The sequence below is a fragment of the Cupressus sempervirens genome, chromosome 10 (assembly GCF_028749045.1).
Source record: "Cupressus sempervirens isolate cs-2001-9-10 chromosome 10, ASM2874904v1, whole genome shotgun sequence".
Taxonomy (NCBI): Eukaryota; Viridiplantae; Streptophyta; class Pinopsida; order Cupressales; family Cupressaceae; genus Cupressus; species Cupressus sempervirens.
In genome coordinates, this window is record NC_143127.1 from 812454676 (window position 1) to 812481731 (window position 27056).

Consider the following 27056-nt stretch of genomic DNA (forward strand, 5'->3'; position numbering starts at 1 on the left):
AATAAAGCTACAAATCTCTAATAGATTTAATAACCCACCTCCTTCTTTAATACAATAAATACTGTGTAATTGAGTCACCTCTCTTCACCTACATCCTCTAGGATATTAAGTCACCATACACCTTAACATCTCATTCTCTAACCTTCTACAGGGTTTACTGGCCAACTGACAGGTCTAGCCCTTCTAAATATTCCAAATTCAAAAGTTGTACTAAGGCCTAAAGGGGCTCATTCCTAGTAGCCTTATTTTTGCCAAATTTACTCTATACTTCATAAAATTATACACAACCAACAAAAATATTTACATATTCTCTTAGTAGGTGTAAAACCATATCTAAATCTCTAATATTGGTTTAAGATCACAAGTTTTCAGCTCTTTTCCATTGAGCCCTAGTTCCTAGGCCTTTTAGGCTTAAAAATGTTGTTTGGCCATATAGGCTCATTCCCACGAAACCCATGAAGAAAATTCTTCCACAAAAATCATTGGCATGGAATTTTCATCCTTTCCATGGAAGCTTTTTCCTTTATGTCCTAGAACACCTTTTGTGTTATGATTCATAGCAATCAACATGTTAAACTTGTAGTCACAGTCATGGAATTTAGTGTTGCATCTCCATCTAATGAAAAATCCCAATATCCTCATCCTATATACTATCTCCACCTTCCAATCCAACTATCCACTAGGTACCAAGAAATTTTGATTGCGAGAATCAAAGATTTTTTTTTTGCCTCTAAACCCTCAATCCAGACTTAGGGTAAACAACAAGTATGAACAAATCTTAAACTTAAAAAAGTAACATTCCTTATTTGAACCAACATCATATTAACTCTTCACAATATATATATTCAACTTTCTAAAACATGAAAACAATTACTTACTGACACAATACTCCAAGTTTAGAAATAATATTGCTGACTGTGCATAATGTTTCTATAAAAAAAATTCCATTTTCCGTTCACAAATCTATACAAGATGTCATTAATGTTTTAAGGTAGGAGATAAAGAAATATTTAAATTCTTCCCCTCTCTTTTCAACTTCAGCTACCACAAATCTCATCAGATAAGTCTCTAATAGTTGAGCCTCCATATTTTGCAAGAAAAGTTGTAAAAAAGTTGCATGGCAACCTTTTTTTCAATTTTGTGTAAATTTACATTTTTTTCAAAAACATAACACAAGAACTTTACCAAGGTCATCTAACTACACCCAAAACATGAAAAAAGTTTATGAAACATAAAATTGATGATTTTTGGTCAACTCCCATTTTTGACCACCCATTGACCACCCATTAACTTTGCTATAAAATTTAGAAATTATACAATATAGATGTAAACAATCCACAAAAAGAAAATCAAAACTAACTTGTGTCAACTTGGAAATTTATTGACCTTCACACTCTTCTCCTTTGTGTTTAACTATCTTAATGAGGACCTAGGCCCCCTACATCATACTCCTCTCATTTGAGAAACTCAAGTCCCTTGAGTTCCTATTTGCTAAAGGTTTGTGCCATGCTTGATGATGTCTTCTTCGATCATCCATGATGCTCCTACTTTAGGCAAACCCTGCTATTTCACCAAATACACTTTGTATGTCTTGTTCCTAGTCTTCTTGACTATCTTGGTATCTAAAATGCATTCTAGCTTTAATGGTTTTTTTTTTTGGAAGATCCTTTATCCAATCAACTTTAGTATTTGCCTTGCTACTATCATAAGAATCTATGATGTTATTGTCCCCTTTTTATAATTTCAGATCAGCAACATTGAAAATGGGTGATTGCCAATCCCTTGTGGTGGATTATTAGATAAAGAGTAGCATAGAAAAGCATAATGTGTTGTCTTTATTTGAATCACATGTTTTCTAAACACACATTACTTTATACAAACAACTTTTGTCTGAGGAACATAAGGTAAATCACTCTTCTAGGAATTGCAACAAGGAAAGGACCCTTAAGGGTAATTAGACCTAACTTCACATTTTGAACTATGTCTTGATAATATATAAAATTTTGAAAGATGTAGTGGATTACAAGGAGTTGGGGGAAGATAAGAAAAATTAAGATGCTTTTATCAATAAGGATATCAATATGAACAATTCATATTTGGAACTGGCTGCATTATCTTTTGTGTTATTGTAAATCTTGTCTATTTGTTGTTATAATTTTTTTTTTCTCTTCAATAATAGTGGGTAGATAGAGGAAGAATCATAATAATTGTCAATTGTAATTTATTGCTGAAAACATAGAAAAGGTTAACAATGCAGGCATAACCAATATAAATAGGTGGTGCAGGAGCACTTAGGTAGGCTAGTATGAAACCTAGGGCTTCCTTATTTTTTGGTTTTTAGTGATGATTATCCACATCAATATTCTAATAAGAGGTCCTATTTGGTTCTTAGTTTTGTTTAGGACAGTTGGGAAGACCCAAAATGGCCAAGTTGCTAGAAACTGCAAAATGTTGTCAACTAGATGACTTAGGTTCTAGAAATGGTAAAATGGTATACTAAGATTCCCATGGCCTTGGATATGCTATTTGAGGTCCTTTAATGCATATTATGTGCCCACTTGGTCTTTGTAACAAGTTTGGAGGTCTAACTCCAATTTGGAAAAAAGTTGCTAAAATATTGTCATGACAACATTTTCTTGTTGAGAGAAACTTTTTTACAAGATTTTGCAAATTTGTGTTTGTAATGCTCTAACTATTTAGAAAAATTATTAAACCAATGGGGAACCTTTAAAATTATGAGGAAAACCTTTTCAATGGGTTGGAAAATTGGAGAAATTACTATATGGATTGTGCACAACATTTTGGTTGCCAGTCTTAATGGTTGCTCGACAAACTTCTTGACCTTTGGGGTGTTCGAAAAACTTCTTGGAGAGAATGTTAATGTTTTGTAAGCTTGTGAGTTGGAACTTTTCATCATCCTTTTACTTTAGTTACATATTGGTGATTAATTTTTGATCTTGAAGCCTTTATGCTACTTTTTGCAACTCAAATGGAGTATTTAAATTATGCTTAAATTTTCATCTAAGTTGCTAATTTGGAATCTAGTTTTTGTACATGGATATGGTGGCTCATTGGGGGAGAATAGCAATAGTAATAATAAAAATAATAGTGCTACCAATAATGGCCAAGGGGACCAATTCACTAAATAAAAACACTGCAAATCAATACTCTAGAATAACTAATAGTAGACCTCTCATGTAGGTATATTTCTCCTAGAATCCAACCACAAGCTGAAAATGAATCTACATAAAATGGTTTGCAGGATCAATTCATGCAAGACTAAAATAAATTAGTCAAGTGTAGGTCTAATCTGAGACATCTTTAAGAGATTATAAGGACCATTGACTAATTTATAGAGTTGAAGACCTTATGAAAATGACTTGCAAAAAAAGGTTGGAAAATTGATCCTCTTCTACTATGATGTGTCTAGCAAGACAATGCCAAGAACATGGGTTCTAAAATATATACCTATTTTTGGTTTATCCCCATGCTAGAAGGTAAGGCCATTTAAATATGCACTTCTATTCACTTGGTTGTTATTGCTCATGATTGGTGGCACCACAAAATGATCATAATGGGACATGACACTAGTACATTTGAGACCATTTTTCGACCATTATTGGTCAAAAATTTGACCCAATTTTTGACCAAACTTTGACCAACTTCGACCAACCCATTGGTTGGAATTTTTTTGGTCGAAATTTTGACCAACCTTCTGGTTGGTCAAAATTTTGACCAATACGTTGGTTGAAAAACCTCCATAGCCATGGTGCAAGTTTTGCCAGGAATTGGTCAAAATTTCGACCAATGAAGGTCAAAAATTTTGACCAATAAAGGTAGAAATTTTGACCAATGAAGGTCAAAAATTTTGACCAATGAAGGTAGAAATTAAAATTTTTTTCAGGCATTCTATAAAACAGTCACATGCCTTGCATATGATATGACATTTTGCATGCATCCTGCACTCTCTCATCCAGCTGATGATGGATTATAGAGAGTGATCTGAAACCATGATGCTAAAAAACACACACAATCAAATCCAAAATGAACTTTCATTACAAATGGATTGTGGAAATCTGATATTGTTAATTTTGCATGCATGTCTACCAGGACAAATATATGTTTAAGTTGTGATTGTCTTGGTAGACATGCATGCAATTTTACCAATATCAGATTTCCACAATCCATTTGTAGTGCAAGTTCATTTTGGATATGATTGTGTGTTTTTTAGCATCATTATTTCAGATCACTCTACGTAATCCATCATTAGCCGGATGAGAGAGAGTGCAGGATGCATGCAAAATTTCATATCATACGCAAGCCATGTGAACTATTTTATAGAATGCCTGAAAAACACTGACAGTAACTAATATGAAAAATATATAATTAGTTATATGATTGAGACAAATCATGTACCAGTGAGTTGGTCAAAATTTTGACTAGATAAATTTTGACCAATGGGTTGGTCAAATTTGGTCAAAAATTGGGTCAAAAATTTGATCAATGAAGGTCAAAAAATGAACCCAAATGCACTAGTGCAAGTATGCTCACCAAGTTGACTCTTTGAGTTCGGTCATCAAGTCACCCCACCAAAGTGCCTCATCAAGGTCAGTCTTTAGGTCCGCTCATCGAGCTTGCTCACCAAGTCAACTCGCCATGTCATGTCTCTAAGTGGCCTCGCTAAGTCGGCTCGCCAACTTGCCCCACCAAGTTGCCACTTTAAGCCCACTCACCATGTTAGATCGCCAGGCCGACTCCCCAAGTCAGCTCGCCAAGCTAACAATTGAAGTACACTCACCAAGTTGACTCTCTAAGTTTTCTCACCAAGTCTGCCCCCTAGGCCAAGTCTCTAGGTCAGCTCACCAAGTCACCCCCACCCAGTCACCTCAATGAGTTGACTCATTAAGTTAGCTCACAAAGTTGACTCACCTAGTGGTTTTACCACCTTGCCCCAGCAAGTGGGCTCACTCAGTGTACTTACGAAGTTGCTCCATAGAGTTTCTTCTTTAAGCTCGCTCACCATGTAAACTCACTTGGTCGGCACAACAAGTTGACACTTTAATTTTTCTCATCAAGTTACCCAACCAAAGTGCCTCATCAAGCTCTAGTCTTTAAGTACACTTAGTAGGTCAGCTCACCAAGTCACTTCGCAAAGTCACCTCACCAAGTGGCCTCGATAAGTTAGCTCACTAACTTGCACCACCAAGTCACCACTTTAAGTTGACTTGCCATATCAGCTTGCCAGGCTGACTCCCATAGTCAGCTCGCCAAGCTGACAATTCAAGTACGCTCACCAAGTCAACTCTTTAAGTTCACTCACCAAGTCTGCCCCCTAGGTCAACTCTCTAGGTTAGCCCACCAAGTCACCCCCACTGAGTCACCTTAATGAGTTGACTCTTTAAGTCAGCTCACCAAGTCTACTGTTCAAGTACGCATGCCAGGTCGGCTCGCCAAGCCCACCAAGTCATGTCACCAAGTCGATTGTTCAAGTACACTCACAAAGTTGACTCTTTAAGGTCATTTCACCAAGCTAGCCCACCAATTCATGTCACCAAGTTGCCTCACCAAGTCGGCTCGCCCACATGTCCCACCAAGTCCCCAAGTCTGCTCGCAAGCCCACAATTCAAGTGTGCTCACCAAGTCAACTCTTTAAGTTTTCTCACCAAGCCCATCCCCTAGGTCAACTCTCTAGGTCAGCTCACCAAGTCACTCTCACCCAGTCACCTCAATGAGTTGACTCTTTCAGTCAGCTCACCAAGTCTACTGTTCAAGTATGCATGCCAGGTTAGCTCGCCAAGCCAGCCCACCAAGTCATGTCACCAAGTTGATTATTCGAGTACGCTCACAAAGTTGACTCTTTAAGTTCACTCATCAAGTCACCCCACCAAAGCACATCATCAAGGTCAGTCTTTAAGTTTGCTCACCAAGTCAGCTCACCAAGTTGCCGCACCAAGTTGACTCACCTCTCGCCTCACCAAGTGGACTCGCTAAGTCGGCTCACCAACTTGCCCACCAAGTCGACTATTCAAGTATGCTTGCCAAGTTGACTCTTTGAGTTTGGTCATCAAGTCACCCCACCAAAGTGCCTCATCAAGGTCAGTCTTTAGGTCCTCTCATTGAGCTTGCTCACCAAGTCAGCTCACCATGTCGCGTCTCTAAGTGGCCTCACTAAGTCGGCTTGCCAACTTGCCCCACCAAGTTGCCACTTTAAGCCCACTCACCATGTTAGATCGCCAAGTTGGCTCCCCAAGTCAACTCACCAAGCTAACAATTGAAGTACATTCACCAAGTCTATTTTTGATTCGTTGTTTACAGCTTAAAATAGGAATACATCTACTAAACAAAATACAAATCACTCAACAAATTTTAATGTGGTAGAAGAGTGATCAACAACATAGTGAATCGAGTCTATAGGTTTGTGGCATTGACGAAACTTGCTGGTTTGAGAAGAGATTCAAAAGGAGTCCTGGTTGAGGATGCATTTCAACAACAAGCAAGAGGGAAGACATGATGCATGCATCACTCTGATGAAAAGATTGGCAACGAATAAAATGCAAACATATGCTTATTTTATAAACTTCAATGAAATATATTTTCTCGTGATCAGATCAAAAGACTGCAAGACATCACTCAAGGCATTCACATCATGATCTTAGCCAAATTATAGGAAATCATTGTAATCAAATTACTTTCTTTCAATATAATGGGAGGAATCTCCTTTCACAGCAATTCACCAAAAATAAAAAACTCAAAACATGTAGAAAACAAAAAGTAGAGAATGCCATTTAAAGAACTTTTTTAGTGTGCTGAAGAAAGCTAGTAGGCAATATGGTATAGAACTAGATTAAACATATACCCACCATTTTAATCTCAAACAAGACATCCACTGAATTGTTATCCTATTTTAAAACAAAATCAAGATTCATGAAACTACCAATTTAAAAGGTTCATAGTGCATTCTATCCATTAAGCAAAGTGCAACTTGAGATAAAATTGTTTGAAAAGTAACCTTCCAGAACACATGTAAAATGAAACGTACACTTTCTGCCAAGTTTGGATAAGGGATGTTCTACTTCTAGATGAAGAGGTTCTGCAAGTCTAAAATAAAACTACAGCTCCAAAATCAATGACAATTTTTCTGTTTATAGTGTTACTGCTACCACAAACATAGGAAAGATACATAAGAATATGCCCACTATTTAGAAACATCAGACAGTAAGACACGAGATCTTGAAGGGAAGAGAAGAGGAGGTTCATAGAATTAAAATTACAATTAACGAAAAAAAATCATTTTGGCATATATGTGAAAAAGGAAAACTCGCACAGTCTAAGCCAAGGATAAATTCCATTTTAATTTCAGGTTGGGCATAAAATGCATTCACCAAGCACAAATGATTAAATAATATCTGGAGCAAGTCTTGATCTATTTCTCTAAATTTAATAAAATTTGATAAAATTTGATAAAATTTGAACCCATCATCCAAAGAAGAGTCTTGCTTATCAACATGATGTACTTGGAGATTACCATTATCTCTACTTGTCTGATAAAAATATCTGGCAAGCTTCAGACCCAATAAGAAATAATCATCCTAGGCCTCAATAATTCTACCAAAAAGATCTCTGTGCGCACACAAAAAAGCCAACAAGATAGAAAAGTTCTTTCCAAACACTTTATGGCATAATGTAACAAGGGAAGGAAAGTTTTCCACTATTTCCTCTGGCATTGCAGATACTATGGAGGATGCAAATGCAGTTGTTGCACCAGATTTCCTCTCACAATTTGTATTCTCTACAAGTGACAACACTTGGGAAAGAGATCGTTGAACAGTAGGATTGCCTTTTCCCAAAAAGTGAGTATCTATTCATTCCAAACTAGATCTCACTTGCTCTTTGGATAATATGCCTTGGGAAAAATGAAGCAAACTTCTCAATGGACTCCTCACAAAGAAAATCTTCTGAACCATGATTGGATTGATATACTTGATTGATTTTTGGAAGCAAAGTAGTCACAATTGTGAAAGATAATGACCTTGAATTAGCCTGTGAGAGGAAATATCCACTTGTCAACATAAGGATCTGACTTCAAACTCAGAATGAACTATATGAGGAAGAATAGATACACACTTGAGCCTGCAAAAGAAATTTCATCACACTGGCCACATAGAATGAAATCATTGTCCGGTGGGAAAACTTTTGACTTTTGGAACTTGACTCGACAACTCGAAGGCACTTTTGCAAGACAGATCACAAGAGGGCTAAAATGTGGAGGTGAAAGATCTGCATAATTTTTAATGAGTAAGTTATTAATCAAAAATAAAAGAGTAAATGAATAGACAAGAAACTTTATTATACAAGCCCAACTAATAATTTTCACTTTTCAGAATGAAATTGTGGTTGGTGTTAGACATCTATTTTCCATAATTCATTGTGCATCAGCAACTAATCATCAAAGGCTAAGAAAACCATGTAGTGTTTGGAACTAGGCTATTATTTTCTTCAATTCAAAGGGATGAAATCATTTGAAAGAAAAAATTATTTTTTTAATAAAAATATAATTAGTGCTACAGTTAAACCCAAGACAGACAAGTCATTCTATGATTCTAGATATTTTCCAATAAAAGAAAGAGACAGACATGAAATGGATTGTCCACTCTAATTTGTGGAAGCTCCCCTGACAGTGCATTTGAAATATTTGTAGGTAACTCCAAAATTAAGTTGTGGGATCATATCAATGGTTGTTAGTCAAAATTTTCTCTTGAATAGGGTTGTGAGGATATTTTGTCAAGATTTGGTTCCTAATTTACTCAAGAATTGGGGTCTGATAATATTGTCTTACAAATTGTTTATTTTACAATGGAGTTGTATCTTCTATTTTATTCTTGACTAATAGAAGTTTATCTGACCCTGAGATGATCAAATCCACTTGATAAATGTTAATCTCTCTTTAAGTTTTGCACTATTTTCTATATTAGGAATAATTCAATTCTTGAACTATCTACAACTATTGATTGCCTTGTGTTTCTTTTTATTCCTATCAGAGCCTTCATTCAACTCTATCTACCCTGCTTGTCATTCCAAAACATAAGGATTTATAATTTTTTCTCTATACACATTATTTGCCATCAAACTAGTATGTTTAATGTCCATTTTCCCATTCTCAATTTCCGTAATCTCCCTTTTTATTAATATTGGTAGAATCATGGTTGAGCCCCATGGTGCTGTTGATATCATATCAAGTGGTTGTGGATTCCCTTCAGGAGTAGTAATTCCATTTATTGGTACCAGAGGTTGTGATGATAAAAATGGTGCCAAATGCTTCTTTACTCCTATAAGCCCTATACCAGAATGTAGAATGTAGAATGTCTTCTAAAGATTGAGATGGCATACATCCACTCCAATTCAACTCGAGCTAGTTAGTCCAACCTGCACATTCATGTTTGCAGCATCCATGTACACTTGACTATCATTGTCATGAATGATTTAGCATATCTTATTTAATACCCTCCTCATACACACCATGCATTGAAGGATAGGTAATCATAAGTGCTACAAGGTTTCCTTATTTTCCTCTACATCCTTCATTTTCTTTAGCAACAGTTCAAACAACAACAATTTTCATTCCACACATTGTAGCACTTGTAGGATTTATTCCATGAGTTGAGACAGTAATGATAGAAGTTTTGATGCCCATCTCCCCTTGCTTAACGATAAGCATATAACCTTTACAATATCAAGGAATGGAGCATCCTCAACATTAATAGTGCCTAATTTCTTTAATCCACTAATAAATGCTCCCGCCAAACCATGTACACATTCTACATTTTTTTTCAATCCTGCCAGACCATGATAGATTGCATACATAGAAGATATATTGTAATTAATGCCTGTATCATGTATATATTTCTAGTGGCATTATCTTGCCTGATGTGTTGCTCCCTTGTCTACATTTCCATCCTTAGCATAGGATTCCTATGGGAATCCACATTAACTCCAATAATCCTACCAGGCATCATTCATTTTTACTCTTAAGATGTAACCAAGCAATATAAATGAGGGGCCCCAATAGTCCAAGGGCACACCAAATCTTTGAGAAGACCCAAAGATGATATCCACCCCAAATTCCTCAGGAGGCTTCAGTATTGTTAGTGTAGAAAAATCAGAGGCCATGACAACCTTCACACCATTAGCATGAACATTCTTAACAAAATAAGAGTAATCAATAACTTCCCTCTCTATCCTAGGGTACTGAACAAGCACCCCACAAACATCCTTGGAACTATAATCAAAGTACTTTAGATCAGATTTCATGACATTCCACCCCAATCAACCTACTCTTATATGGCACACATCAAATGTCTAAGGATGAGAGTTACTAAAAATGATAGAAGTCTTCTAATTATCTTTGGTTATATCATTACATATCACAATAGCCTCAAAACTAGTAGTGGCCTCGTCCAAAAGAAAATCATTTGACATGGGAGCCTAGTAAGATCTAATATCATGTTCTAGTGACTCAAAAAATATTCTAGTATATAATGGAAACCATGTTAGGAGGGGACAAGGGATGACGATGGGGCTGAAACCTACGATAAATTATACTCTATTAAAAGTATTAACTTATTACAAATAGGGATGCACTTGCATTTAGGCACAATGCCTAGAGCTCACTGCTGAATTAAAAAAATGTCTTACTACCTTACATATATGGACAACAACTCATAGTTCACAAAGTGCTTGATATCATCCTCTTCATACATGTTCAATTTCATTGAAGCTCATTGGATTCCACTCATTCTTGTTTACAAGATCATTGATGTATGGCTTGCATCCACACACACACCACACACACTTCAGTCATAAAAGATTACATTCATTCATATAGTTCATCAACCTTGTAGAAGAAAACAAGGAAATGATTAGAAATATGAAAACATCAGGAAAATAAATAAATTACAACCTTTATCTAATGGCTTCAGTAGAGACTTGAAGCAGGTCATCTCCAAACCAATCTAAGTTCTCTTTATAGAATTCAATTGGGAGACTATCTGCTGCTGGGGTCTTTTCATCATTTAGGTTTTGAATTGCATTTACTGTTTCTTATTCTGATACAATTTAAATATTAATTATTTTTGCAATATCATCTATAATCTTACTATGAATTATATTTTTGCTTAGATGTCTTGCACTATGTCCTTGAAATGAGAAAATTATCTTATAGAATAGTGAAAGTTCTTCTCTATCTCTTTAAGATCACTTAGCAATTTATTATCAGCTCATATATAGTCAACTTATTCTCAGACATTCTTAACTTTCATACATCTGAAGAAGAGTTTTGAACTCTTATCGCCATTGTTAAGTCAATTATTGTTAACTTCCTATAGATTTGTCCTCCCTACTCTCAACCATGTTAAAGTCAGCTCCTACAATCCAAGGGATGTATTGAAGCCCATATATCCATTTCCATAGCTCATTTCTCTCGTAATGTGCAATGGGAGCATAAATTGAGCACCACACAAACTTTTTATTGTCTTCTTCAATAACAATCTAGACAACCCTATTGTAAGGAGAGATTTAATGTCTGATTGCAAATGGTACCCATTTTTTTGATGTTTTCATATTGCAAAGGTGTGAGTGGTGGTGTAGGTAAGATTTGAACCTCATAATTATAATTTACACATTTAAAATCAGCACACTAAAAGAATTTTAAATTAACTACTACCAAAGTAATATATGGATTTTTCAAGGTAAGGTGAAACAAAATGTACCTGATAGGAAGGTCCCTCAGCTTCAGTAAGTGAACCATGTGTGAGTGCTTCTACTAAAAGACATCAATTAACAAAGTGGTAATTTAGGTACGATTCCAATTCATCCAAATTTGTGTCCAAGACACTCGGATAGTTGAAAGTGAATTGGGATGCAATGTCTACTGATTTGACTTCAATGCCAACTTCCACATTCATCCACTGCATTAACTCAATAGCTACATTTACACCACCTCCCACCAGATGTGCTCCAATCAGAGCCTCCAAATAGTGCCTCCTAAAAAAAAAAGAGAAAGAAACTATGTCAATTTCCATACATAAGAAAAACATGGACACTTGCAAAAACCAAATCAGTATTTACTTGAAAGATTGAAGGTTGTTCCTCATTAACATGTTCCCCATTTTCTTCAACTAGATCTATTAAAAAAAGTGGTCCTCTCAGATTATACAGGTAAGAAAACAAGCAACAAACCAATTTTGGAGGAAAGCCAACTCAAGAAAAGTTCAACTAGAATGTGGATTAGTTGCACAAATTTGTGTCTACAATATTAATCATATCCACATTTCCGACCACAGTGGAAAAATAAATAAAAGGATTAGGAAGAGGTTGAATACAATTAAATGCTAAAATCCATTGAATCAAATAGAATGGCACATTTAATGAAATGGTTGAAGGGTGTATAAGAGAAGTTGAGAGAAGTGCTAAGCATGCACTTTTATCCTCTACAACACTTCAGTAACCTAGGACAATGCCTCCAACCGGATAGAAAATAAATCAATGTTTGATAATGGTTGCATGGACCATAGTGGACAACAATCACAAGTGCATGAGCCCAAATAGGAAGTTCAAATGGGTCAATCATTGAGTTGGATTGTATCAGGCAGGATGAGTACTCCAGTATGCAGATCAGTGATCAAAGGAGAAATTTTTAGACTTTCCCTTAGCTTCCATGGCTAGCCGTACCTCGTCCAGGGTGGCATCACTCCATTCCAGGGTTGGCATTAGGTTTGGAGGACACATTCAGAATGGATCAGAACTACAGGGTGGACTAGAATATTTATAATCATTTAGCAATATCAGCTTAGGCACATAGAAGTTAATTTGTATGCAGCTTAAATTAAAACTTTGTGAACATGGACAGTCAACGATGTAGATTTTTTTTGCTGTCTCTTTATCCCCTGGGCCTTTTGTGGTGATTCCCGTGGTGGATTCTTTCTAGCATAAGCTCTTCTCTTTGTATTGAACTTTTGGAAAATTAGTCTTTTAACTATTGAATTGGCCTAGTGGGTCATCATATATTGTAACCTGGTCTTTTAGTAATGTATTTCCATTTTTCCTTGTCTTTTTTTCTACAAAAAAAGCATCAAAGCTTAGTTACAAGACTCGGGCTTGGCACTCAAACTCAAAATATTGATAAAACAATGAAATAAAAATATTTTATAAGAAATTGAGTCTTTTACTATGCAACCCTCATTTAACCAACTTTAAAGACATAATAAAATAATCAAATAGAAGCTACATTGAATCAGTACCAAAGAAGATTTGAGTTTCGGGAAACAACATTTTCCTATATATACTCTCGCGAGTGTTCAGGTATAAAAGCTTGTGGAGTATAAAATCCATGGCATTAAAACAAAAAGAAGAAGTATCCTTAAATGGCAGATTAGAGTTGTAAAGGTGTCTTTTAGTGTCTTAGCCTTTTGGCTTTAGTTTTTTAATTTTTTTCCTGTCTCCTGCTCATTTTTCCTAGCTGAATCTTACTATCAAGACTCAGAAGTCTTCTCATAACCTAAACTCCAATATAATTGCATCAAAGTTATGATTACCATAATACCTACTTGGTGTGCCACCAGCAATATTTTCTCTTCCCTTCAACATGGAAACCTAGATATATTTTTCTATATGACCTGAGAATGTCACGTATTGCATTAGTTGAGTACTTATAGGATTTGAAATGCCCATTGCTGACTTTAGCTTTTCCCCACTCCTTTAACTTGTCACTGTCGAACACCACCCATGCAATCCAAGTAAAGGAACCTCCCAAAATCAGTGTGAGGAGAGAGGGAAAGAAAATTTCAATCCACAAAGCATTTTTATTCTTAGAGAAATCATTATCCCAAGCACTGACTAAGGATTCAAGTGTTACACAAAAGAAAACAATCCAGAAGAAAACCCTTACACAGCTCTAGCTCCTTCACACACTCAAACATCAATGAAATCAAAAATGTTTTTTCATATTGAAGTTAAGGCTGTGTTGGTCAAAATTTTGACCAACACGGGCTTAGATTTTAAAAAAGAGGGTTTTTTCCTTCTCCAATCCGACCAATGTAAACCTTTTTAATTGATGGTCAAAAATTTTGGTCAAAAAATAAGGTCAAATGTAGTAGTGAGCCAAACAAGGAGGGGTTGTCAAACTATTCGTGCAGCTCATCTACTTTGCATTGTGTGGGCTATAGCTCCAAGTCTACCTCACATGGCCAAGGATGCATGGCAGCATATGCCATATACACATTTCAAGGAAGATGGCTCAACATCAGAGTTTATTTTTGAAGCACAATGGCCAAGGATTAATGATGAATGGCTAATGCTGATGAAACCTAATGTTGAGTACTGGGAAAAAGTCCTTGAGATGAGAACAGAAGTAAACAAAGTCTTGGAGATGGCCAGAGGTGCAAGGCTAATAGGTCCAAGTTTAGATGCTAAGGTTTATTTATGTAGCTCTAATGTAAACCTGCTTCAAAGATTCCATGAGATGTCTATGCAAGGTGATGACACAGACAAGTTACATAGGATTTTTATAACTTCTCAGGTTGAAGTTCTAGCTTCAATGGAACACGCATCTAGTACTGGTGTAGCTTACACTAGAGTCTATTCTTCACCAAGAGTTGGTGAATTGTGGATTGGGGTATCTCATGTAGATGGTGCCAAATGCAAAAGATGTTGGATCTACTCTCAGGTAGTTGGCTCATTTGTGGATCATCCACACTTTGTGAGCGATGTTACAAAGTGATCTAAAATATTGATTCAGCAAGTCCTAAAGTAGCTATGGTAGCCTAACAGTAATTTTATTATCTCAATCATTCATCTTCTTAAAATCTAAATCTTGCAACCGTCAATTTTAATAGCTCTATTTTCATTTTCAGATGTGCTAGCTTTTTATAACATTCATTTTTTCTATACAATCTGCAACACCTTGCAACCTTCATGTGCTAATCTTGTAGTCTTTTGGCCTTTTTTCTTCTTCAGAAAGGTCTAAAAGACTCCACTCTATTGTTGACTAGGTGGATTCATATTGATTAGGTTTCTTGATATAGAGAATCCAAAGGGAGGAGCTCAAATTCACCACTTTTGGCTGATACCCACATGCTGATCTGATCTATTCAAAGTGTACAGAGTTGAGAAAACTAAAACTTTGTAGGTAGTCATCAAGATTTATAAGTAGATTTCATGTTTTGTAGAGTTGAGATGATTGTATTTTTAGGGGTTGGGTTTGGGTTTAAGTTTTGATTAGATATGAGCCTAAATTTTGGGTTAGTGGAATTGGTTTTGATATTAATTTGTAGGATCAGAAACATGGGCATGGAATTATGTAGAAGAAAGATTCAAACTTGTATAATTTTGTGTTTGGGAATTGATTTTAGTTTTTCATTTTTGGGCCAAATGGTTGTGTTTCTTTGAGCAGCCAATTTTTGTATAACACATGTTCCAGGGTCTTCATGTTGGCTTGGAAGAGGCTTGTCCTTCTGGGGACTGCTTTAGAACTATAAGCTTATCATGCAATCAAGCTCTGTTTGCTTGATGTATCATTCTTTTGTCTTTCTAAAAAGATCGTAGTAGTTTATTTCCTCTTCCAAGAAGAAAACATATAGCAAAGTGTAGAGTTTGCTATTGCTATATATATGTATTATGTTGCAACATCCTGGTGTGTCTGGTGGTCTACTAGTATGTGAGCTACCTAACTCTTGTAGTAGAGATGGGTGTAGGCACCACCAAACATAGTAGACCCTAATATGACATTTATACTATCCATGATAACTTCAATTGGTATATATAGTTAGATAATTCCTCATAATATTGAGGATTTTGGATCATATTTCATGATATTTAGAATATATTTCAATATCTTTTGGATTATATTTCATGATACTTTTGATATCTTGAATTATATTTCAGGATATTTTGTATCATACTCCATCAGACCAAGATAAGAAAGATGAATTTATATTGTTCATTTCAAAATAGTTCTGAGAAAAAAAAAATTTCATTGTAGGACTTTTGAAAAAAGCACACTAAGTAGTTTGAGAAGATGATATATATGTTCTTCTGCCGTTTGAATGGACTTATTGATTCTTCTCTTTTCCTTCTTGGTATTGCTAATTGTTATGACTCTTGGAGGTGAAATAAAGTGTATGATTGATGCACATATGTATGTTTTCTTGTACTACAAGGATGGGTTTATCAACAATGGGCAATCCTCATGCGTACCACTAGGGTTCAGGTTTCATCCAATGAATGAAGAACTTTTACACTATTATTTGAAGAAAAATGTGTCCTATGAGATCATTGACCTTGATGTTGATCTTAACGAGCTTGAACCTTGGGACCTCCATGGTATGGATTGATTTCTTCTTAATAGAATTTTCTTTAAGACTTGTTATCTTTGTGACTTTTTCCCCTAATTGTTATTTTGAAATGAACCAGAGAGATGCAAGATAGGTTCTTCTCCACAAAATGAGTGGTACTTTTTCAGTCATAAAGACAAGAAGTACCCAACAGGCACCTGCACAAATAGAGCAACAACTATAGGGTTTTGGAAGGCAACTGGCCATGATAAGGCCATTTATATGAACTTTAAGAGGATTGGAATGAGAAAGACCTTATTCTTCTACACTAGGAGAGCCCCTCATGGCCAGAAAGCAGAATGGATTATGCATGAATATCACCTTGAAGATAATGAGAATACCCAAATAAATGTACATTCTACTATTCTCTTCCCTTCATTTATGAAGCTTCTCTAGCTACATATTGAAAAAGATATCATTTTCTGAAGTAGCTTAGCATAGTATGATCTACACTCGGTTATCACTTCAATCAACACTTTTCTTATGATTATTGATTCACATTGACTCAAAATTTATGAGGAAGAATTTACACTATATCTTCTTGATAAGCACGTCACTGTTCATATTTGCACATAATGTATTGAAACTAAGCAACACTATGATCCAGCTATTGTGACACCTCTCTTAGGCAGCCGACAGAAATTAATCTATTAAGTTATAACTATTTTTTTCCTTAAAAGTTTATACAACGCTATAGTATACAATGCAGAAGCAATATGAAACATACACATTAAGCAATGCAAATATAGTTTTGAGTACTGAAAGTTTCCTTACTGTTCCGGCGGAGGTTGCACTGAAGTTGTCAAACATTGTTGGCACTGGCAGTAAAATGCTGTTGGCACGTAATCTTCAAACCCTTGCTCTGCTGGCACCACAAAATGTAGTAAACGATAAATATTAACCGCACATCCACCTCCTTTCTTTCGATCGTGCGGCAAGATTGAAATTAGGGTGCGGCAAAGAGCTTTTTTTGGATTTTGACATAGTGTATGTTCATGTTGGTCAAAATTTTGACCAACACGGGCTTCTAGTTAAAAAAATTATATACGTTTCCTTGCATAAAACAACCAATTTAACCTCATTCTATTAGATGGTCAAAAATTTTGGTCTAAAAATGGGATCAAATGTACTAGTGTGATTAGAGTACATCTTATGAAGAGTTCACTAAGAGGCATATTGAAATTTTTTACCCTAAACATCATTTTAAGAAGTTAGCTTGGTTTGAATAATGTTGTTTAGTGGACACCTACATTGCTGATTTTCAAAGTTATCAATATTGGCCACTGATATAACATAGAGGAGGTTGATGGTGCTATTTATGGATGGATAAAAGTTCTCACTCCAAGAATAAACTTTAGTCCAAAAGATCTATGTTACAAACTAAATCATGTAGAGGGAAAGGGTTGAGTTTTAATGTAAGCACCAATCCATCAAAACATATAATAGAAAGTTTACAATTTTTGGACAAGTAGGAATAAAATAGGACTTTCATAGAACAATTCAACTCTTGATGACACCAAATTTTTCTTTCAAAACCATATGTGTAGATATAAACATTAAGTATAAAATGCCAATTTTTTTGTAGATATACACATTAGTTACACCAATTTTTTCTTTTAAAACCATATGTGGAGATATAAACATTAAGTACAACATGTATAATTTTATTTCATATATACACATTAGTTACACCAAATCTTTCTTTCAAAATGATATGTGTAGATATAAACATTAAGTACAACATGTCCATTTTTTTTTGCAGATATACATCTTAGTTACACCAAAATTTTCTTTCAAAACCATATGTGTAGATATAAACATTAAGTACATGTCCAATTTTTTTGCAAATGTTCACATTAGTTGCACCAAATTTTTCTTTCAAAACCATATGTGTAGATATAAACATTAAGTTTCTTGGCTTCAATGGTATTATCAATTATGTTATATCTTAGATTCTATCTCATGGTCTATACAATAGTCCTTAATATTTATGCCTTGTAGTCCTTATTATTCTGAATTTGATTTTGTTGGGTTACTAGAAAGACAATGACATTCAGTTCACATTGTTCTAGATAGCACTTTATAAACTTCTTATAATATTATTAGATTTTGTTATATATAATTTTTTGAGAAGGGTATTTTAATCTCAGCTGGGACTCATTCTTTTGAAGAAGCTTTTCTTGGTGAAAAATCATTTGGACTATGGTAGTATGGGAAAATAATAGATGTTGATAGTATCATTATTTTTTTATTGCATTTTTTGGATTTCATTGGTAGCATTCGTCTGATATTAGTTGGGCATATCTAGTTTAGGAAAGTTTTATTTAGTCTCGTTCCAAGTTCTATTCATATGATTCCTTATTAGTTGTTTCCATTCTTTTCCAGTAGGAAAGAGGTAAGGTTCTATTATGTTCATTTGCAATGCCTTAGGGAAGTAATTAGGAAGCATCTATGAATAGGAAGAAAATGCTTTATTGTAAATCATTGTAATGAACTTCTTAAATACTAGCATGATAAATTATTACCATTATAATGCACCTTAAATGTCAACAAGATGAGATCTTATCACAATCAAGTGAAATCCTACAACCTATGAGCACAATAGTCCCATGAAGAGACATGCCTTGCAAATACATCAATCCAATGAATACACTTGACTTATGGATGCAGTGATCCAATGAGAGTTTGAATTTTGGCAATTGTCACAACAATGATTCCATTTATGCTAAAACCTTGTTTTCATGGAAGATCTTCATGTGCACCCTCATGGTGGTTGATTCTTTGAAGGGCCTCCTTGAGAATATCAAACTTGATGCCCCTAATGGCTCATGGATTTAGACTATGCTCTTGATGATTCATTTGTGGTTGGTGATGGTACCAATAGCTCTACTCCATTTGACGAAGCTTGCAAAATATAAGCTCCCCTACTTGCTTTCACAAACATCCCAAGTGCTAGATGCAAGATTCACCCTTAGCAACACTTTCCAAAATACCACAATGATAAATTGGAACAACAATTACTATTGAACCACAATCTCAAATTTGTGCCAATGGAGTGAGAAAAAAAAACATCTTCAAGAGGCCACACAATGAAAATGGGTTGCTACTTCATTATGCTCTTATAGATCTGATGTCAATAATTTCATTTGGAATCTAGTACTACATTTATCCTTTGCTCATTCTTGGAAATGGATCCATTTGATAGCCACAAGGAGCTTCCAATAAAAAAAGCTCCCTCGTGACTCATGATAAGTAGCACAACTACTAGACAATGACTTGCCCTTTAGATTGCTTTCCAAGAAACCACAATGACATGTTGGAATGATAACTATTGCCAAACCATTTTTCAAATTGTGCCAATGAAGTTGCATAGAGACAACATTGGGGAGCCCTCCCATAGCAATTGGGATGTTTTGCGGCCCTCAAATAGAAAGGATGCTAATGCCAATATTTGAAATCTAAAAATGTCTTTCTTGAACACTGACATTGATTCTATTAGAGGGTCATTGGGAGCTTTCATTATCAAATCCCCCATTAGCCATGATAGGTTCATAAAAAATTGCTAGAGCACCAAGCAACCACCTAATGCTAGATTGGGGCTCATTGTTAGATCAACTTCAAAATTGTTGAACATATGTGCTATAGAATATCAACTGCTACTAAGTCTCTTTTGATATTGTGTTGGTCCAATGATTGAAGAAGATGATCTAAGAGAGAGTCCATGCGTAGGCATTCATTAGGGGATTCATGCACATAGAAAATTTTTATAGTAGCTACATAGCATATTGATGGTAATCAATATCATTGCAACCCAATTTATTTTTAAAATAAAAAAATTAGTCTGGTCAAAATTTTGATCAACTCATCAAGATTTTCCACCAAGATTTGGTCATGGGATTGGCCAGAATTGGTCAAAAATTTGACCAATTCTTAAATTTTTTCCACCAAGAATTGGTCAAAATTTTGACCAATCCTTTGGTCATGACAATGGCATCCTAGTCATGGGATGGGCCAAAACTGGTTGAAATTTTGACCAATTCTTGAAAGTTTTCCACCAAGAATTGGTCAAAATTTCAACCAATCCTTTGGTCATGGCCATGGCATCCTAGGCATGGGATGGGCTAGAATTGGTCAAAATTTTAACCAATTCTTCAAAATTTTCCACCAAGATTTGGTCAAAATTTTGACCAATAATGACAAAATAGGCTTAGAAGAAATAAAAAATTTTCAACCAAAGCATTGGTTGAAATTTTGACATGAAAAATTGTGACGTACTGCTTGGTTGCACTTTCAACCAACATGAGTCAAAATTTTGACCAAAATTCGTCAAAAATTAGATGAAAATTTACTAGTGATGTATGATGAATTCCAATGACTTAATGCACGTACATAAAAACAAAAAGGCTCTTAACAGAGCCCCATGGTGACAAGTCTATTACATCTGATATATATACTTGTAGGTCATAAGAATCTCTATTACATATGGTATATACATAGTTGTAGGTAATAAGAGTCTCTATTTCATCTAGTATATATATATATATATATATATATATATATATATATATATATATATATATATATATATATATATATATATATTGGTAAGTCATAAGAATCTTTGGTCTAAATATAGACCAAATGGTCTAGAGAACATTTAGCTCTATTCATGGCCTCAACACTAAATAATTTAATGATGGAAATCCATGAAGAAGATATTGCACCTGAGGTGACAGATTTTGGAAAACAAAAGGAGGATGAACAAATCATTGAGGCTGATCCATATGACATAGTGGCCACTGCAAATGTATTTTCTCAAGATGACGAAGAGAGACCATTCCATTCACAAATGTATGTAGGAGGAAAAAATTTGCATTTTATTGTTGATAGGGGTAGTAAAAAGAATTGGATATCTGCTAAGACTATGAAAAGATTGAATCTAAAGACAACATCACACTTGCAACCATATTCTATTTCATAGGTGAGTCAAGGGAGAGATATTCAAGTAAATAAGCAATGTCATTTGTCATATTCTATTAAACCATTCAAATATGATTTGATCTATAATGTAGCTCCTCTTGATGTGTATGATACTTTTTTAGGGAACCCATACATGTATCAATGTCATGGGGTGTATGAGTCTAGGCCACAAAATGTAACAATCAATTTAGGTGGACAAAAGTATTGGATTCCAAAGGTGACTCCTACACACTACATCTTTGATTAGTGAAAAACAATGTAGAAAATTAATAGCCCAAATTGGTACATTTGTGTTATCGATGATTCATCTAAGGAACAAAAGAAAAATGTGAATTCCCATTCCATGGTGTCCATCACAAAAAAACAATAAATAGAACACAAGAAAACCAGTTTTATAAATTTATAAGACAAATTTCATCATAAGCTTACTCTACTACATACAATAAAATAAAGATGATACCATGAGGCTTTTTATGGGAAAAGCTTGGTAAATGAGGCTTTAGCTTTTAAAAGCATCTTAAATAATTACAATGAGGCATTAGGGTAGACAATTAACAAAGAAAAATTAGAAATCTTCTTCTTTAATACTAATCCTAACATAGAACAACTAATATGTACTACACTTGATTTTAAAAAGGGCACTCTACCCTACAAATATTTAGGCCTTTCCCTAAACATAGTCTTGGAAGATGCAGAGGATGTTGGCACAAGCAAAAATGAGAAAATACCAAAATCTATTTTTTCAATATTTTCTATGTTTTACTATTTTGGATTTTCAGAGGCCTCGAGGGCATTTTTGGGCTTCAACAAGGAAAAGAAGACGTGGCTATGCGTAATACTTCAAACACTAAATGGAGAAATTTAGAATATCTTTCTATAAATTGTGATGATTCATGATTTTGAACTATGGGTAGAAAGTTATGACTTCTATAAGTAGACATGATTTTTAATATAGATTTTACTGGTTTTTATAGTTGTTAGAATTTAGTTTGTAATTAATTATCTTGTGGACTCTTCAATTTCATTCCCAAGGGATAGTAATGATCCTTGGGATCTATCATACTTGTACAAACTTTATTTTTCGAATGGAATTGATCACTTTTGGCTTGCAAAACATCTGTTGTGGCATTTTACTGGCTTTCAATTAAATCACATTACCATAGGTTCTACACCAAGTATTGTAATCTAAACTTTTAATTTACAACACATATGAGGAAAACTAATCAATCACATGATAAATCAACAATTTATGAATATAGAATTAAGGTTGTATAGAAAACAACTTTATAAAATCCAATACAAACATTTACACTATTATACACTTGTAATTCATTGAGTAAATGTTAAACATGATGATCATAAACATAGAAGAAAATGATCACTTTTTATCATACTCAATGTTGAGTTAAGCAATGTAGTCTATATGCTAGTTTTAAATAATGTAGCATTCAATGTTGGAGGTGGAACCTTTCTAAAGATGTTCTTGGGTATCTCAACTTCTACATCAAGATAATTTTATGATACAACATGCATTATTTGATTTTATACCTTTGTTAAGTTCCATTTAACCTTTTCAGCCTCAATCTTGGGTGGATCTATTGTAATTCAAACATCAAATTTGAAACCTTTCTCAAGTTGTTTTTAACATTTTCAATATCTACCTATGGATGATTCAATGTAGACTCCCCCATTTCAAATATAATCCCCTTCACATGTTGTGCTTAACCCTATAGTTTCAACCATCATCTAGTTTGAAATTGAACACTATTCTACCATCACGATACAATGATAAATAAGAAATGTAAAAGACATAATCTCATGGTAAAAATGATAGTGTATATCATAAAATTAACAATCAATTCTTGAGGAAAGGGAGGGAAAAAAATCACTCACTTGAAGATTAAATCCAAGAAGTACGAGAGATGAATGAAATTCCTATAAATCCTTCTATTTTTCTACCACTTGAAGTTATCCTTCTTGCCCCAACAAATGAAGAAAAATTCTACCATTATATTTTTTTATTAACTTTTGCACAATTCCACTTCCTCTACATGTAAAAGGCCAATTTTTGGTTCAAATTTGGGAGTGGTGATATGCTTGCTTCTCAAGGGTAGTGATTAAAGAAAGCAGATAGCTCTTTCATTTGAGATACGCCTAGACTAGCGAAATAGTGAACTCAGTTATCTAATAATTAAAACCTTTATCAACCTTATGTTGGTCTCAAATTGGTTTTGACATTTGAGTGTCAACACACTTAACCAAATTCTCAAGATGATACCAATTATAATATAGAACCCAAGCTATAGTGTGTGTCAAGCCAGATAATTCAATAGGTGCCAAGTGAACTTCAGGTGCTGAGTGATCTTTAGGTGCCGAGTGATAAGTGATGTCGAGTTACTATAGGTGCCAAGAAGAGTATAGATGCCAAGCAAGATAGAATTGTTATAGGAGCTGAGTGAGACATAATTCCTATATGTGCCGAGCATTAGTAATTAGTAAGTGCCAAGTGACAAATAATCAACATATGAGTTTGTATCTTCACAAACTTAGATGTAAACCATTTTTGGAGCCGACATAGGCTGAATCTCGAAGGATCTTGAAGATAAGATCAATTTTTTTGCATTACCTATGTAATCAACATGCAACCAATAAGAAAAATGGAGAAGGCATGAAACCAATAGGAAAAGTGCAAGAATGAAGTGGGAAATGAAGAGTGAATATGGATTGTAGATTCATACCTAACCCTAAGTCTTCAAAATCTTTAAAAGGAGGATGAAACCCCATTGTGTATGTGCATGAGAGAAGTGTAAGGGTGAATTATAGTGAATTGTAGAAGGGTGAAAATACTTAGTAAAGAACAGAGTAGCATTGCAAAATCTAGTTGATCAAGAATAGAGTTTCAAAACTTTGAAGAGTGACATATTAGATCAAGCAAGGAATAGAGTAGTCAAAGCAGAAGAAGAATTTGGAATCAACAATTAAGAGTTGCAAGTCATCAGGTCAAGACATTCTTCTATACTTTCTAACCATTGTATTGTGAGAATGAAAATCCTATGATGATAGGTTGGTATAGTAGACATACTGGTTTAATAGCCATATTGCAGATCCTTAACAGGATTGTAAATCCTTTAGTAGGGTAGCATTCCAAGTGAATGTTTGTAAATCCTTTAACTAGGTCACTTTTAATAGGGTGTAAAAGTCTTTAATAGGAAAAGCCTTTCACAAGGTAGACCATTAGAAGTGGTCAGACTTTGTAACCTTGAACAAGTTACATATTTCTATAGTGATACTTTGTGGGTGGCATCCCCACCCTAGTTTTAGTTTCTCATTTTGGAGGGTTTCTAGGTTACTAAATCTTGTGTTATCTATTTTCATGCATGTCTTTATTTTTATGTTCATTAGATGAATTAGATGCATGTGAATGGTATCAGCTAAAATAATTTAAAGAGGTTAAAGTTAGTTACTTCTGATTCACCCCCCCCTCTCAAAAGTAAATCTTCCCACTTGTAAATTCCAACAATTGGTATCAGAGCCAAGTTCTCACAAGGTGAAGCCTTACAGCTTGGAGGAAAGATCTAGAAATGGAAGTCTAAAAACTTGGTTAAATCATAGAGAATCAAGCAATTGATATACAATTTTCTTTACATGTTTTTGAAGAACCTAGAGAAGAACTGAGAAAATCTTTTAAGAGAAGAAGAGAAATTTCCATAGTTGAGAATGATACACAATACAAGGAGATTGAAACCTCAAATCTCTTTACAAATGGAGATTCTAAAGAGTTTGATGCAATAATAGTAGACCTAATTGGAAAGAATAGAGCTCAAATAGAAAAAATCAAAATACTCAAGCTTGAACAAGAATCACAAGCTATGATGCTTTGTGAGGTGACTAAATAGAAGAAAAGAGTCATTGAAGACAAGGCTATGCTAGAAATAGACAAGAAAAACCTTGCCAATAGACTAGAAAAAAAGTCAACTGAGCTTGTAAGAATCTCAAACATGCAGCTAGACACCTTGAGTCAGATGATGAATGCACATCATGAACTAAATATTAAGGATATTGAGATCTACACATTGAAGATGCAAAATGAACAACTACAAAATGACTTGAAAAGAGAAAAATATATTGTAGAGAGCTTCAACAAACCAAATGAGTCCATCAAGTACTTTGAGCAACAATTGAAATCACCAAGGACTAGCAATGATACTTCAGGACTAGGATACACTAGCACTGAACAAGGAGAGTCATCCAAGACCACAGAAGAAATGAGTAACAAAGGTAAGAACACTAAACCTACTTGTCATTTTTGTGGTAAAAAAGGGACATGCCTCTAATGTGTTTAGGAGCAAGAAAGTCAATCAACATGAAAAACCTAAGAATTCAAGTTATTGTCATAACTGCAAAAAGCAAGGACATCAAGCACATGACTATAGGACTAGGACTATTAGAACACCAAGATTTGAAGGTCACTACTACAATTTCAAGAAGTATGGACATAGAGCTTTTGAGTTCAAATCAAAGCCTATGTGGACACCCAATTAGCTAGCAAGGGAAAATAACCATGGACATCACTAAAATTGGGACTAAAACACTAGGTATCGCTCTCATTACTGTCAAGAATATGGGCACATTCCTAAAAATTGCATAAGGACACATTTTAAAGGAAACTATAGTAGATGGTTGAGCCAAACCACATGTTTCAGTTGCTTGAGGGTTGGTCATATTAGCAAGAATTGCCTGACAAGGTCAAAGGCACCCAATTCAAAGAACAATAAAGGAAAAGATAAGGTAGATGTTGAACACATCAAAGGAGAAATGAAGAAGACATGATAGAAGAAAGATGGGAGCAACTCATCAAATGAAGGGATCACTTCACTTGACAGGTCAAGTGATTACACTTCATCAAACTAAGAAAAGAGAAAGCATAAGGGACTAATTTACAAAGCTTTATCATACATTAGTTCCTAAAAAAGAAAGTACTAAAAAGAAGAGATCAACATGAACAGAGATGCAAAGCTAAATTTCAAATTTTCATCAGTGTTGCCAAGTTTCCCTTAGATGCCGAGGAAAATCCCAATACATGCTGAGTTGATTGATGAAAATAATAGAAGCTGAATGAATAGTTGGAGTTGAGTTGGTAATGGAAGCTGAGTAAAGAGGAAAATTTAATTGAGGCCGAGTAAGTAATACTCCTAAGGATGTTGAGCAGTGAAAAGCCAATGGAAGCCAAGTAATGTAGAAATCCTTTAGAAGCCGAGTGGATAGCTGTAACTGCACTAAGTATTAAATGCAATGACAATAGGGTATATTATCAAGTTTTGAATCATTTTTCCTCATTGTCAAAAAAGAGAAAAGATGGGAAAGAGTGCAGAGCGAGTCCAATGTAGAGAATCCAATGTCTAAGAAAATTTCAACAACATTTTAGCATGATTTCATTGATTTCAAGGTATTTACATCTATACTAAGCTACACACTTTCATATTTTTTTGTGTACAAACCCTAGATTGCAAAAATGGCTTCTAGCTCTAGGAAAACTCAAGAGAAAGAACTTTTTGAGGTCGAGCTAGTGTCCAATAAAGTCAAACAACTTGATTTCCACCTAATACCAGAGGTAGCATATAAGAATGACCTAGCTAGAGCTCCATCCATCATACCCCATAAAGTATTTATGCTTCAAGATATTAGGAGATG

General features: G+C 34.7%; 2 pseudogenes; both read right to left on the reverse strand.

Annotated features, from left to right (window-relative positions):
* Nucleotides 1-9069: 9069 nt before the first annotated feature.
* Nucleotides 9070-9698, reverse strand: LOC149536414 (glycine dehydrogenase (decarboxylating), mitochondrial pseudogene; annotated as a pseudogene).
* Nucleotide 9699: 1 nt separating this feature from the next.
* LOC149536415 (glycine dehydrogenase (decarboxylating), mitochondrial pseudogene) lies at nucleotides 9700-10476 on the reverse strand (annotated as a pseudogene).
* Nucleotides 10477-27056: the final 16580 nt, after the last annotated feature.